Source organism: Ochotona curzoniae, unplaced genomic scaffold (assembly GCF_017591425.1).
Source record: "Ochotona curzoniae isolate NIBS_2020 unplaced genomic scaffold, NIBS_Ocur_1.0 patch353, whole genome shotgun sequence".
Classification (NCBI taxonomy): domain Eukaryota; kingdom Metazoa; phylum Chordata; class Mammalia; order Lagomorpha; family Ochotonidae; genus Ochotona; species Ochotona curzoniae.
Window position 1 is genome coordinate 580,915 of NW_024466921.1, and position 14,500 is coordinate 595,414.

General features: G+C 35.9%; 1 protein-coding gene across 2 annotated transcripts in view; it reads right to left on the reverse strand.

The window, feature by feature from the left end:
• The window catches only part of LOC121167249 (limbic system-associated membrane protein), a 611,964-nt gene that overhangs the window by 567,319 nt on the left and 30,145 nt on the right, over nt 1–14,500 (reverse strand). The gene's annotated exons all lie outside the window — the stretch shown is intronic.

Consider the following 14,500-nt stretch of genomic DNA (forward strand, 5'->3'; position numbering starts at 1 on the left):
AAAAAGTTAAAAAACAAATAACTAAAGCGTGTATTTTATTTAGGGGTAACAACGTTTTTGAAATCCACTCACAGATTTTTAAAAAGATATGCATTTTGCACATATTAGTTTCAAGACCTTATATCAAGCATTGCTTAAAAATCCATACGTTTATTTATTTTTTATTTTTGAGAGAGTTTCTATCCAGTAATTCACTCCCATTAAGTCAGGTCCAAGGCTCATAGCTGAGAATTCAATCCAGGTCTCCTATGTTGGAGACAGGAATCCCATCACTTGAGCTATCAACACTGCTTCCCAAGTTCTGCATTCTTAGGAAGCCTGAGTAAAGAGCTCAACTTGAATATGAAATCAAGTATTTTTATATGGGATACCAGAATCTTATCCAGTGTTATAAGTACTAGACTAAAGGCTAGTTCTTAAATTTAATTTAATTCCATTTTTCCCAGATTTTTCAAGGTATCCTCATTCTAAAAAATTAGTTCAGTCTGGATTGACAACAGTTCAAGTAGAGACCATGTAATATGCTCTGTTGTGCAATATCAGCCAGCATTTGTTAAGCTGTGCAGGTGTAGATAGTGGTATTTTCAGATCAAAGGCTCAATCTTACTACCTTAGTGCCTGACACATATTTGATATTTCATAATTGTTTTATAAAGAAAATTAAGCCACTTCATACTCAGGAGAGATATCTATTTCATGCTACTCTTACCCGGAGTAGCAATTCAAAGTAAAAAAAAAAAAATCACTCAATGTCATTTTTCAACAATAAACTATACTGTATCATTGTGGAAAAGAGTCCATGATTCACATCTTAAATGCATTGTAAAGCAGCTCATTTGACAGTATTATAAAGTGTCAATGATATATTTTAATTGTGAGTTTTACATGTCATGCCTAAGTATCAAATTTAGGCTAATTTATCTAAATAGAAAATGGACATTAACATATCCATTCAGTATGGCCACATATGCAAATTCATCATGATAAATAATCACTTTTTATTTGGAAAGGATCTTGTTTGTTGTGGAAATCTGGTATCCTATGATTCTATTGATAGACCAGTCCGAGCTTGGCTGTAGGTTACTGATAACACTCTAAAGGGAAAATCCGTACAAGAGTTTGTGTCAGTGAAGAAAAAAGGAAAGGAAAAAAAAAGGGCAAAAAAGGGGGAAAAAAAAGGAAAGGGGAAGAGGAAGAGGAAAGTAGGGAGGAAGAGGAAAGTAGGGAGGGAGGAAGAGAGAAAGAGAGAAAAGAGAAAAAGAGAAAGAGAAAGAAAGAAAGAAAGAAAGAAAGAAAGAAAGAAAGAAAGAAAGAAAGAAAGAAAGAAAGAAAGAGAAAGAAAGAAAGAAAGAAAAAGAAAAAGAATAGGAAAGAAAAGAAAAGAAAAAAATTTGATGACAATACACAACCTGAATCTGGCCAATCCCTGTAACCCATTATTAAATTCACATTAGTGCAGAGGGGGAACTGAATGTACACCACATTAATTTGTTTCTTCCCAAGGAAAATTATAAAATAATTTATGGTCCAATATAGATTTTTGAGAATGAAAGAATCTTAATAACTATGCTGGGGCCAGGGGCTTGTGGGCAGTATCTTGGACAATAAAAAAAAGTCAATAGTCTATGTGAAAGAAAGTCTTTACATAAGTTATAAAACTTCCGGTCACATTACATTCATGCTGAGACCACTCTGTATCATAACCACAGAGATGGTCAGTTTTTTGGAATTTAGTAAGAGCTGAGGTTCTATAGACTGCAGAACTTGAAAGCAAAGCAGTATCAAAAAACATCTAATGCAAGGCCATATTTTGAAAGAGAGAAGACTGAGTTCAACAGAGGTTAAAAAGATTATGCAAGGTGCTAAAAATATTTTAAGAAGATAACTAATTCATATATTTATCATCCCTTCCAAGTTAAACTGTAGTATCAGTTTAATCATATCATCATATCACATATTACTCCTTCATCATATCACATACCACATATTACTCCTTCTATGTTATACTTAATTATAATCTTACTTTTCTTCCATACTTATACTCATCATCCTAAGATTTTTTTATTGCTGTTTTTTTTAAAGAAAACACATTGGCATATTTCCCATATGCCTATCTTGAAGAAAATTTAATAAATTATTTTAAAATTGACAAATAAATGGAATTCAACATTTTTCCGCTTGCCTCCAGTGAGTTTTCTTTCAATGGGATAAATGAACCAAAACAAAACAGTACTTTCTATATCTGTGCATCAATGGATGCATTTTCATTGTAAAATTTATAAAATTATTAATCCCCCCATATTTCTGTTATTATTAACTTTGTGCATTTATAACAGTATTATAATAACAACCAGCTTCAATAGATGTAACAATACTCATATGGGAAATACAATTTATTTTATCTGCTGAATGGTACTTTAAGAATATATTATACTTAAAACATGTAATAGGATGGGGGCCAGTATTGCAGTACAGTGGGTAAAGACACAACCTTAAATGCCACCCAGGTGGGAGACCAGGATGGAGCTCTAGGCTGCTGTCTTCAGTCTGACCAGGCCTTGGCCCATGTGGCCACCCAGGGAGCAAATCAGTACATGGAAGAGCTCAGTCTCTTTCTGTACCTGTGCTTTTCAAACAAATACGTAAATACGTATTTAAACAAAACAAATCTGATGAAGTCTTCATAATAATTGGTATCATTTCTATTACAAATACTACAGTTTAACTGTGTGGAAATTAGGAGGAGAGCTCTCCTTCGCCAGATAAACAACAATACAAGCAACTGAGTTAATCCTGCAAATGAAGAGGTAAAAGAAAGAAAAAAAACAAACAAAAAAAAAAACCAGAGAAGAACCAGTCTAAACCTAAACTAGTCAAGACAGTCCCCCTTTTTACACTTCCAGATATATTAAGGAAGAGTTAGAGTTAATGAACAATGATTTTCTATTTCCACAAAAATAACCCACAAATTTATTTAGATATATTCATCATACATTTTGCTTCTGCATTTTTATTTATTCAAAACTTAAATACCAATTACTGACAACAGAATCATAGATACTTTTTTTCCCAAAGGTATTCTGAAAAAAGAGGCCTTGGCCTGAATCTAAGTAAGCTGTAGTTCAAATTTATGTGTTTGTCTAGCAAATCCACATTAATACAATGTGGTTAAATAGTTAGTTGGAATAGTTCTTCATGTTTCCACAGTTTTATGGATTGAAGTACATGGGTTTATTATTTCACAAATAGTAGTAATACATGTCTCTCATGCATGGCTGATTAATCACACAACAAATCTAAAATGTAAGTTTGACTTAGGCCTTTATTGTTAAAATTATATTTAACAAAAAAATGTTTTCCCCAGTTCTCATTCATATTTAAGAAAGCAAAGGAAGAAATGATTTGGTAATAAAAAATGCCAGCAAGTGAAACGTTATTTTGGGGTTTTTTTTTGTGATGAACATATTTTTTTTCTAAAGATTTATTATGCTTTTGATTGGAAGACACATGCAGAGAAGAGACAGAGGGAAAGATGTTCTGTCTGCTGGTTCATTCCCCAAGTGGCCCAAAGGCCAGAGCTGAACCGATCCAAAGCCAGCAGCCAGGAGCTTCTTCTGAGTCTTCCATGTGAGAGCAGGATCTCAAGACTTTGGACCATCCTTTAGTGCTCTCCCAGTCCACAAGCAGAGAGCTTGAAGGGAAGTGGAACTGCCAGGACATGAACTGGCTCACATACGGGATTCTGGCGCATGCATGGCAAGGACCTCAGGCAATAGGCTACCACATTAGGCCCCATATTGTTCTTTTTAAATTAAATTGATTTGTTTTAGTATTTTATTGTACAGTTGCATAGGAACTGGCATTCCCCTTTCTCTCTCCTGAAATAGCCACATCCCCTACTGAATGTCCCAATATCAAGACAATAGTATAGTCTTTCACAAGCACTCATAAGTCCATCATTTGGCTATTTAAGTGTATCCTGACATGTAAGTATGGAAAATGGCAGAGAGTTAAGGATCCTATTTCAAGGTATATTTAACACTTTCATTGGAACTCTTACTGTGGTTTTTATTAGCAAAAATGAGTGCAAATATAGTATCTATTTCATCAGTTACATTAAGTATGAATTTTAGATTTAGCTACATATTCAAAATCAAGTTTAAGTGTCTCTATCTTATGACACAGCAATGAAACATGGCGTTTTATTTTTAATGCACTGGAAGCGCTGATTTGTGAGTACTTTCTGGGAATTTATGATAAAACAAAAACATATCTGTTTAATAACTATGCAATCTATTGAACAGAAAGTTATTGCAAACTTCTTGAAGGTAGTTTCTAGTTCCTTGCAAAGTACCTTACAGAGTGGGTATGAACAGGAAATATATGTCAGATTAATAGATGAGTGGATGGAAAAGTGGGTACATAAAGAAGGATAGGTAAACAAGCAGAAGAAAGTAAGTTGTTAGAGCCAAAGATTGCTCATATTATTATCACAATGATTATATTATCACAAAGAATACTACGTACCTCTATCATACAAAATAGAATTACTTGAATAATATTTATGATTTTTCTTTTCATTCGGTGACTTAAAACATATCACATCATTCTGGAGCAGAGGACAAAGCAGTGTTTGTTGTGGAAAATACCATAAACCATTTACAAAATTGATAATAAAAATATAGGTTCTCTAGAAATTTTTCTAGTCTTCAACATGGGGATTCATATATATAGCACTTCTGTTTCCCTCTGACAATCTTATTTTGTTGCTTGAGATCACTATAATACTGTAAAATAGGACTCTAGAAACATTCACATTGCAAAATTCAAGATTTTTCAAAAGAAAGAGAATCAATAGGAAGCGGGAATAAAACAACCCCCAAAATCATAAGATTTAGAGATCAAAGAGTTTTTTTTAAATTGGATTATCTACAAGACACACAATCTAAAACTAATGTACTTATTTTATAGAGGTAAAGGGAGCAAGTTCAACAAGTAAAAATGACTGTCACTGACAAAAATATAGGCTGGAGTAATTCACCGCTCTTAGGCACAAGGCTGTCTGGATTGCTATTTAGGGGTATCTCATATCCTATTATATTACACTATCCAAAAATCACAGGAATTATGGATGCTATGCCATGACCTTCTAGACAGACAAGCTACTAAATTATTTGTGTGGGGAACATGAGCTACTTACTAATCTTCCTGATAAGGACAGAAGACAGGTGGGGAATGTCTGGCAGACAGACTGTGGTGGGGACTCCTCTGTCTGGGTTGCAAAATTGGCAGTCTTTGAGATGTTCTGTCTGCCTGACACACTGCTAGTTACAGACACATCGGCAGTATGAAATGCTTCCAATATGATAAATAGTTGGAGATGGGGTACTGCATCTTGCCTCTAAGTGAATAAGTAAACAACACATAAAACTCCATGCAAATGAGCATTTTTGTGATCAACAGGAGCACTTAGTATATAAAATAAGAGAGGGGAGAATTTTTTAAATGAGTCTCATAAATATTTAGATCTATAAGGCTCATTAGAGGTGGTGTAGATTAATTCTTTTTTTCCAGGTGAAAATTATGTATCCATAGACATTGAAATACATCCAAGGCCCTGTCATTTGTTTATAACAGAGTAGTAGAATCTGCTCTACTCATCTGCTGACAAAATGGAAGAACCTAAAATGACTACAGGAAGTCTGGCAAAGTAGAAACAAGGAAAATAAGAGATTTTCATTGGTTAGTGAGCTAAGAAAATTATCTAGACTTTCAAGGCAAACATTCTAATTTAAGCAGAAAAGTTTCTGATTTTTCTCTATATTTACTTTAATGTAATCCAAATAATTTGTTTTACCATGGAGATTATATTTCATTTTTTCCCCTACTACTTTTAAAGGTTTCTTTATTTTCTCGAAAGTCAAGAGTTACAGAGAAAAAGAAAGGGAGAGAGAGAGAGAAAAGAGAAAGGGAGAGAAAGAAAGAAAGAGAAAGGTTTTCCACTTGGTGATTCCTTTCCAAATGGCCACACTGACCTGAACATGGCTGATTCAAAGCTGGGAGTCAAAAGCTTCTTCTCTCACATGAGGACACGCTCCGAAGGACTTGGGCTGTCTTCTGCTGCTTTCCCAGGCTATTAGCAAGGGGCTGGATTGGAAGCAGAACATCTGGGACTCTAATCACTATGTACCCATATGCATCCTGACACCATAGGCATTAAGGTTTAAAGTATACCTTAGAACCAGGTATTGATGTCTCAAGGAACTTAAATTTTTAGAGATATGGCTTGGTTTCAGTAGCAGGAATGCTGTTAGGAATCTTGGTTATCTCCCTCTTTCTGAGCCTACTTCTTTCATTCTGCTGCAATACATTTATGTCTTGCCTTTCCTATTTTTCAATTTATATTTAAGTTAAATGATTCTGTCTGACTCTTTTCCCTTTGCATCTCCCTGTTCTTTGATTAAGAGTGGGTAGAAAATGTTCACCATTCCAACAAGGAAGGACAACGTCAAATTTGGAACACCACTCATATTTCTTCTGAAAAACCCTATTTCCTCAAGTTTTCTTCCCCTTATCACCCCTGACCAAAAAAAAAAAAGTTCAATAATAAATATTTGGCCGTTCATGACAGAACTTGAGTGGAGGAAAATCAGGGAAAACACGAAAGTTGAGGGTAAAAATGACAAATGGAGCAGTAGAATCTAGAAGTGTAAAGGACCAAAGGTAGACATGAAGAAAGATGTTAACAGGGGGAATACACAGGAAGAAATTATAACAAAGGACGCAGAAAATGAAAAAGACAACTGATGGCTCTTTTTAGTAATTCTTAAGCCACCTGTCTTTAACTGTCAAAGCTTCTGCTGTAATAATATAAAGAAATGCTAACTCTGCCTTCACTAATTTGATAGTTTAAATTCCAAGTTCTTTAAAGAGGTCTGGATAAAAAAAGTAGCCAAGTCTATCTGTCCATAAAGTGAACACAGTGTACATTCTCATCAATTCATCATCTGTCCATGCAGCCTTCTGTCTATTCATCTTCCATTTACTTGTCGACACCAGTATATTATTTATGTATGTGACTTTCCAACCATCCATCCATCCATCCGTCAAACACCTAGGGCAACGGGACATACAGCGAAGCTTAAAAGACCTCTTTGAATAAAGCAGAAGCAACTTTGTCATTAGATGCGTATGTGAAAGCAATTAAAATTAAAACTGCATTTACATGACCAAATGTAAATGCAACTACTGTCTATCAACATCAATGGCAATCCCAAATCATCTTGATTCTAACTAGTGAAAAAGCCTTTAAGGAACCTCTGCTCATTCTTTCACTCCAATAAGGACAGAGCAAGATTATGCTTCCTATCTGAGGGTCTTTGCAACAGATGTTTACGCTGGGATAAAGGTCCAAGCATCGCCTAAGGATGTGCACAGAAGCACATGGTGATTTATGGGAAAAAAGCTTGGGCTTCTTTGATCTTAAAATATAGTTGATTGTTCACGTAGCATTCTTTATGACTGTGGTGCATGATTTGCATGCCTGATTTGCCCTGTCATGTAAAATGATGGAGTTTCATGCTAGAATCTGTAAATTGAGCATGACAGGAGCAATACAGGGACCAGTGCTTACTGAGCCCAGATTCCCAGGTGGCCACTCAGTGGTATTTATTCTTAACTTCAGATCCAACTACCATTCATCAGGGTGACCCATTTTACTGACAGTCTGCACAGACACAAGCTCCTACAAACACAATTAGACCCTAATAAGTTTTATTCTATTTTACATGGAATGAAAAAAATACTATTAAATAAACCATGATGAACAAGAAGATCCATCAGAACCTGATGTACATTTAATGACGTTAGCCGGTGTGATCATCACAGAACCATTTTTACAATAATATTTTCTATAAAAAATTAGGAATAAACACAGACTGTGATATGTTTTTTGAAAAAATCATAAAGAATAAATGCACCATATACTATAATATTTTCCTTCTCTACACATTATTTTTGTCATTCAACTTTTTTGCAATAACAATATTTTTATAATTGGAAAATGTGAGTAATGCAACAACACACAGTTGCAAAGTAAAGACAGTTACTATAAATAAATGAATGAATAGATGAGACATTTATCCATACTATGTGTTTGCTCTAAGTACAGAAATAATGTTTTCCTTTGGAGAAATCCACTAAAAGGAGAGAATGCATGTGAAATTGGGAAATGTACAATACATGACTTCTGAAAAATGAATTTGAATGGACAAAATGTTTAGCATTCTTCCACTTTTGGCATGCTATTATGGGAGGAAGCAGTGGTTATTTAAATTATGTTTCCTGCTGTGGATCTTAGTCACATTTGGCTGACTGGTATCAAGTTTCCATTTATGTCCAACACATTGAGAAGTATCCCTTTTTACTACAGGTGTGGAAACATGGGTTTGTCTTTCTGTGGACATGGAAAAACAGTTCTGTATTCTGTATAGCCATGATGCATGGAAAAGTACTATTTCCTTCATTTGCAAAATCGGAGAAGTTAGCAAGGTTGTACAACAGTTAATAGCTAGTTAGGTGGCTGAATCTATCCAACTCCAAAATCAACATTGTCTCATTCAGATCACAAGTATAATAACTGCATAAATGCTTAAAAACTATCAACTTGAAAATGAGTTAACTCCCTGATTCCTAATTAATAGTAACTACAAAGCATAAAATTCTCCTGTGCTTTTAGTTGTCCATAAAACCTTGCCCCTGGATAACTCCTCGTTAAACATGGCCAAGTGCATTTTTAGATGGAGTGCGTTAGGATATATGCATTCTATTTCAAGTACTTCTGCTCAGTCCTTGTACAGAAATGGAAAACATGATTTGGCCTTATCTACAGTGCCTTTCCTGAGTGTACATTGGGGATCACTTGCTCCCAGTTATTTGGAAGGTTGATAAGGAGCTCTCACAAGTAATTTTTGCTTCCAGGTAGAGAAATGCTTCTAAGTAACAAGTCTTAGGCTATCATTCAGATGGCTACTAGACATCGTAAAAACTTACCTACCTGGTCTTTATTTAAACATTTTCCCTCTAGATGCTAAATCACAATGTAAGTCAAGTGTGGACAAACCAGCTTTATGAGTCAAATGGGATGCAGAAACACTTTTGATGACCTGGGCTGGCTTCTCCTTCATAGCACTGAATATCTCTGGGAAATGAAACATCTTTTCAAGTCTTCCCTACCCCAACCTTCTACCTCAGCATTGATAGGAAACTGCTTTGCATGTTGGGATCTGTAGTTTCCAGTCACCCTTCCTTCTTTTAAGGATGGATGGAAAACTGCCCTGGTAACCTGAGACAGCAAGGACAATCAGTCCTCTGGCTCCTATCCTTCCAAACATTGTTAATTAGGACTGGAAAGTGAGCAATAGATCCAATGTAATGCTGATGACATTGGCTATCTCTAAGCTGCCTCTCCTGCCATGCTTTAATTACTCTATATGAATGTATAATACAGGGAGATACCACAGACGGTGAGGTAAGTAGAGAGGAGCTGCATTTATTTAGTTAATAATTAATTACTAGGAATTTTCAACAGTGGGATATTAACCACTCGCCCTTTTAAATGGTAATAAATAGCAGACATATGTCTAATTAAAGAGCTATAAATGCGTTGGAGAAGCCAAATGGAGGAGAAAGATGCTTATTTATGGAGCTGCAGGAAGGAGAGTTACTGAAATGTTAAAGGCAACTCTCCTGGCCAGGGTCTGATCAGATGCTAACAGCCTTCAGCTTCTCCGCTTCAAGTGATTTCTCTCTAGAACAATCCCTTATTAGACCCCTGGGGAATCTCACTTTCCTATACCCTCTGAGTTTTCATTATTACCATACAATTTTCATCATATTAAAACAATTTCTGTGCTTTTGCTAAACCTGTATGCCACATAAATCCTAATTCCAAGTAACAGGATTTTTCTTTGCTCTCTTTATAGACAATGATACTGAATAAAAATAGATGTTTTCCATAAAACCTCTGATTCTTGGCCCTCGCCAAAGTAGGCTTAGTTAAATACTGTAATGCAAGAAATTTGAATTCTGTAAAGGGGGGTGTGAAACAAGACCTACCCCCACAGTGTCATATTGTTCTAATGACCAAGGAGGGCCTAAAAAACACTGCAGAGCAAAAAGATGTGCAAGAAAAAGCACATTTTTTTTTTTGAGCCTTGCTCTAACAACTGCTCTGAAAGTAACCACTGGTTTCAAAAAATCTTTCTAGGATTTCCATATTAGTCAGTGTTTCTGACTAATTGGCATAGACTTCTTTCACTTTTCTTTGTTTCTAGCGTCTGTATAGAAATATCTCCTTAACTGATTTTTCTCACCACAGCTTTTCACAGCAAAAGTGACACTAGGTCAGACAAGTTCATGGTGGTGATCATCAGATCCGTCCTGGGAATTCTTTTCCAATCTTTATCCACAATAGCTCTCCTTCACTCCCAATCCCCATGTTTGGTAACCTGTGGGAAGACTTTTTTTTTCTTGCTTTTCCTTCTGTGGCTTAACTGGTGCTTCCAATGCATGGGCATCAAAGTTCTGTAATATCTTTCTCAGTTTATCACAAGGCCTTCCTTCCTGGTCATTTTTTCCCTGGTTAGTTTTACCTCTCCAATAGCTGTCTACCTCTGTGTAAGTTGCTGTCTGTAAGACTGTGTCATCAAACCATTATTTTCACTAACACAGCTCCCTTGCAGCTATTTCTACGTTGGAACATCCTGGACGGACACATTAGAAGCTCTTACTCTGCCTATATGTTTATAACCACTCAAAGGCCAGAATGAAGATGAGAATATATGAAATTAGCAGAGAGGCAAGGCAATAGGTTACAATAAGTTTAAATGATTCACTCTCTAGAAAATAGTCACAGGGGATTCTCTTAGCTCTGCCTGCGTGAAACTCCCTGAAGGCACGTCATCCTAACATGGCAGGCTCCCATAAAAAAGGTGCTGCGAATACATGCTTCACTGATGAGTGCCTTTACATCTTTGGCAGTACACTTGAACTCATCCCCCTTTCGGGGAAACGTTATGAGAAAACAAGGACCTAGCTCAATGAGAAACAGGGTTTTAATGAACACAGATGCTTCTTACCACAAGAAAATCAAAGCACTGACAACAATTTCCTCACTTGGAAAAAATCAATAAAAATGTTGTAATTTGGGCTTCACTGAAATGAAGCATCGATAATTTAAAACAAAACTAATTCTGGAATTAAAAATTAAAGAGTAGGGAATTCTATGGTGAACGTTGTTATGGTTGGGTGGATGCCTAAACATCACAGAAACTGAAAGGAATCTGAGAATGAAAGAGAGTCCTTTATTTTTCCAACATAAATAGACAAAACCAGAAAAAAAGATTTTTGAGGTGTGAGAGCTAAATATGGTATTGGTGAATAAATTATTCACTGGTTCTAGTTAGTGCTCATTTTTTTTTTCTGTTTATCAGATGTAATCTCCATCTTAGCCTCATCAGCTTCACCTAGAAACTTGCTAGAGCTGTATATTACTAGGTTGGTACAAACACTTTCCACAGACAATTCTACTGTTGGCTCATGCTTGAGACATATTGACCTAGACTGACTTTAGTGACCCAATAACTCCACTTATTGCTAAAAGGTATATATTGTCTGATATTAATCATGTTTTTCCTTAAGAAAAACACACATTTCATAGCATTTGACATACAATTGTATATATCCTGTAACGATACATAAAATAACGTTTTCTCATTAAAATGAAGTTAGCTCCTTCAAAGAATAGATGACTCACTTGAAGGCCCCTCCAAGGATTTTATCTTCACATGCCTCTCCTTTGTAACACAACAGAAAACTTGTTTTTTTTTTTTCTGCTTGTTTTGGCAATGCTTACCGATTTCTGAGATGGAAATATTTTTTCTTACTACCATGTCCTTTTTGCATTTATTTGATGACACTTGTGATATAGCAAACAAACGAAGAAAGTAAAAGCTCATGAAAATAGCTTGAGGTAATACATGATACATACATGATATAGTGGAGATTTGCAGATAAAACAATTTAAATGGATGGTTGCTGGACCAGGAAAAAGTTAAGCATTTCCTGTCTCACAAAATTGCTGATAGAGAGCTCTTCCCATATCAGCCCCAAATGACACTGCTCAAAGGAAGTGTTAAATTTGATCTAACACAGATCTTTTGATCATCTGGTTCATAATCAACAAATAGATCAACTTTTAACTGATTTACAGTTAAAAGTACATTTCAGCATCGTACTGTACCGAAGGGTAGCTGTAGCTAATGAAAAATGTACCCCAAGCTTCACCAAAAGATAAGATTGTCAATGTTTTTGCCATGAAGAAAGGAACAGCATTTGGGATGTTAGATTTTATCCTGGTGCTAAGAGGATGCAACTTATGTATCTACCCAAATCTACATGGGACCCACAATTACGTATATTTGTGATAATTCTATAAAAGTTGTTTAAAGAAAAGATTTACAAGAATGAACTTTTAAGGCCAAGAAGAAAAGGAAAGAAAAGATGTTCTGTATGTTCTTCGATGCTTTTCAATATGTAAAACACAATCAGCCAGTGTAGGGGGTACTGCACAGGAAGTCACTGAGATTTTCCTGGGTTTTCCTGGGTTTTCTTGTTCTATTCAGGAGGGAGAGCTGACATGCTCCCAGGTGAGCTGTGTAGATGGTTATTGTAGAATGGCATAACACAGGCTTCAGAGACACCCCACAGGTGATATATAAGCTCAGAGTTTCATTGTAAATAATAATAGTGCTTTAACCTTCACGATGCATTGTAAGGCTGATGATATTGAATTAACATTGTGTTTAACAGAGAATGCAAATGAAAGACTCTGGAATATACTTACAGGGCTCTGGGCAAAGGATAGGGTAAGGAATTGCCACAGGGGAAGACAGGTGGTCTATTGGAAATGGGAGCCAAAGGAGCAGCACTGGTGCAAGATATATTCTAGAAATTTCATACATTTAAAAATGTTTATACCCATTCAAACATTTTCCCTAAAGCAATGACATTCACAAAGAACTCACTGTATATTCTTATAATTCTATACACAGAAAGCATACATAAATTCAAAGAAGCAGAATTATAGTTCACCTGGGTTTTATTTCCATAGATTAAAACTACTTTGTGTGGCAAAACCGAGCTGGTGTGGAAATGTTTCTGGGCCATTTTCTTTCAGTCAGCATTATTGAAATAAATGATTCAATAGCACTAATTGAGCATTTCTGTGTGCATATGCCAGTTAAAGCAGACTTAACTGCTCACTCTTCAAGCTATGCATAGCCTCAACTTGGTAGATGCCTACATGTGCTTTTTTCTTAGGGCTGAAAAATGACTAAAACAGCATTACTCCGACATAGTGATAGATAAATGTCAAACATGAAGAGGTTTTTAAAAGCATATTTATTCTTTATTTTTGATTTGAAAGGCAGTGTTTTAGAAAGAAAGAGCCGCAAAGAACTTCATTCTGCTGGTTGACTCCCAAATGGCCATAGCAGGTAGCAGCTCCCTCCAAGAGCATAAGCAGGAAGTAGGATCAGAACAGGCAAGAGAGCAGTTAGCTTACTATGCCACAGCACCGGCCCCACAAACACAAATGTGTAAGAGAGCACAACCACAATCAGAATTTGCAAAGGACTAAGAAACTAGATTATGAAGTAGACATTTGGTGTAGGAGTCAAGCCTCCAGATAGGATACTCTGTCTCACATTGCAATAAACGGATTTAATAGCCATCTCTTATTTCTGGCTCCAGACCCTTGGAGTTAGCAGTGATGGCTTAGGTAAAGGACATCCTACCCCCATACAGATTGTGCTGGGTTGTACTCCAGGGTCCTGTTTTCCTGTCCATTGCAGGAAACACGGAAGAGAGTGAACCGAAAGGAGATTTCTCTGTGTTCCTACATCTCTCTATTTCTCTCTCACACTCATTCTGCTTCTCAAACAGGTAAATTAAATTTGACAAACTGGATCTACAATGTGACATACCCTATTATGAGTTGGAATGAAGTGTTACAACAGTACGGAGCTAAGAAAAGGATGGAGCTAGAGACTGAATGTATCACAGTAAGTGGTGATGAGCTGCTGCAGTCTGCAAGCTGAAATACAGCAGGTGCAATACCTCAGTTACACCACGTTCTTTCTGCACATGCCTGACACCATGGGATGCTCTCCTTGCTCTTTTGGACAGTAACTAACCATTCTTCAAGGATTATGACAAAACATCTCTCACATACAAGAACTCTGTTGGAAGGCTGTCATAGCTGCTCTTTGATTTGTCTAAATCCTGGGTCCACTACTAAATAGAACACTTACATGAAAGCAGAGACTTTTCCCTCTCTATGGATACAAAACATAACTTCTTAATAAATTATATTATTTGTATATATTTGTATATTATTTGTATATATAATTTGTATATAAATAACTTGTATTATTTGTAT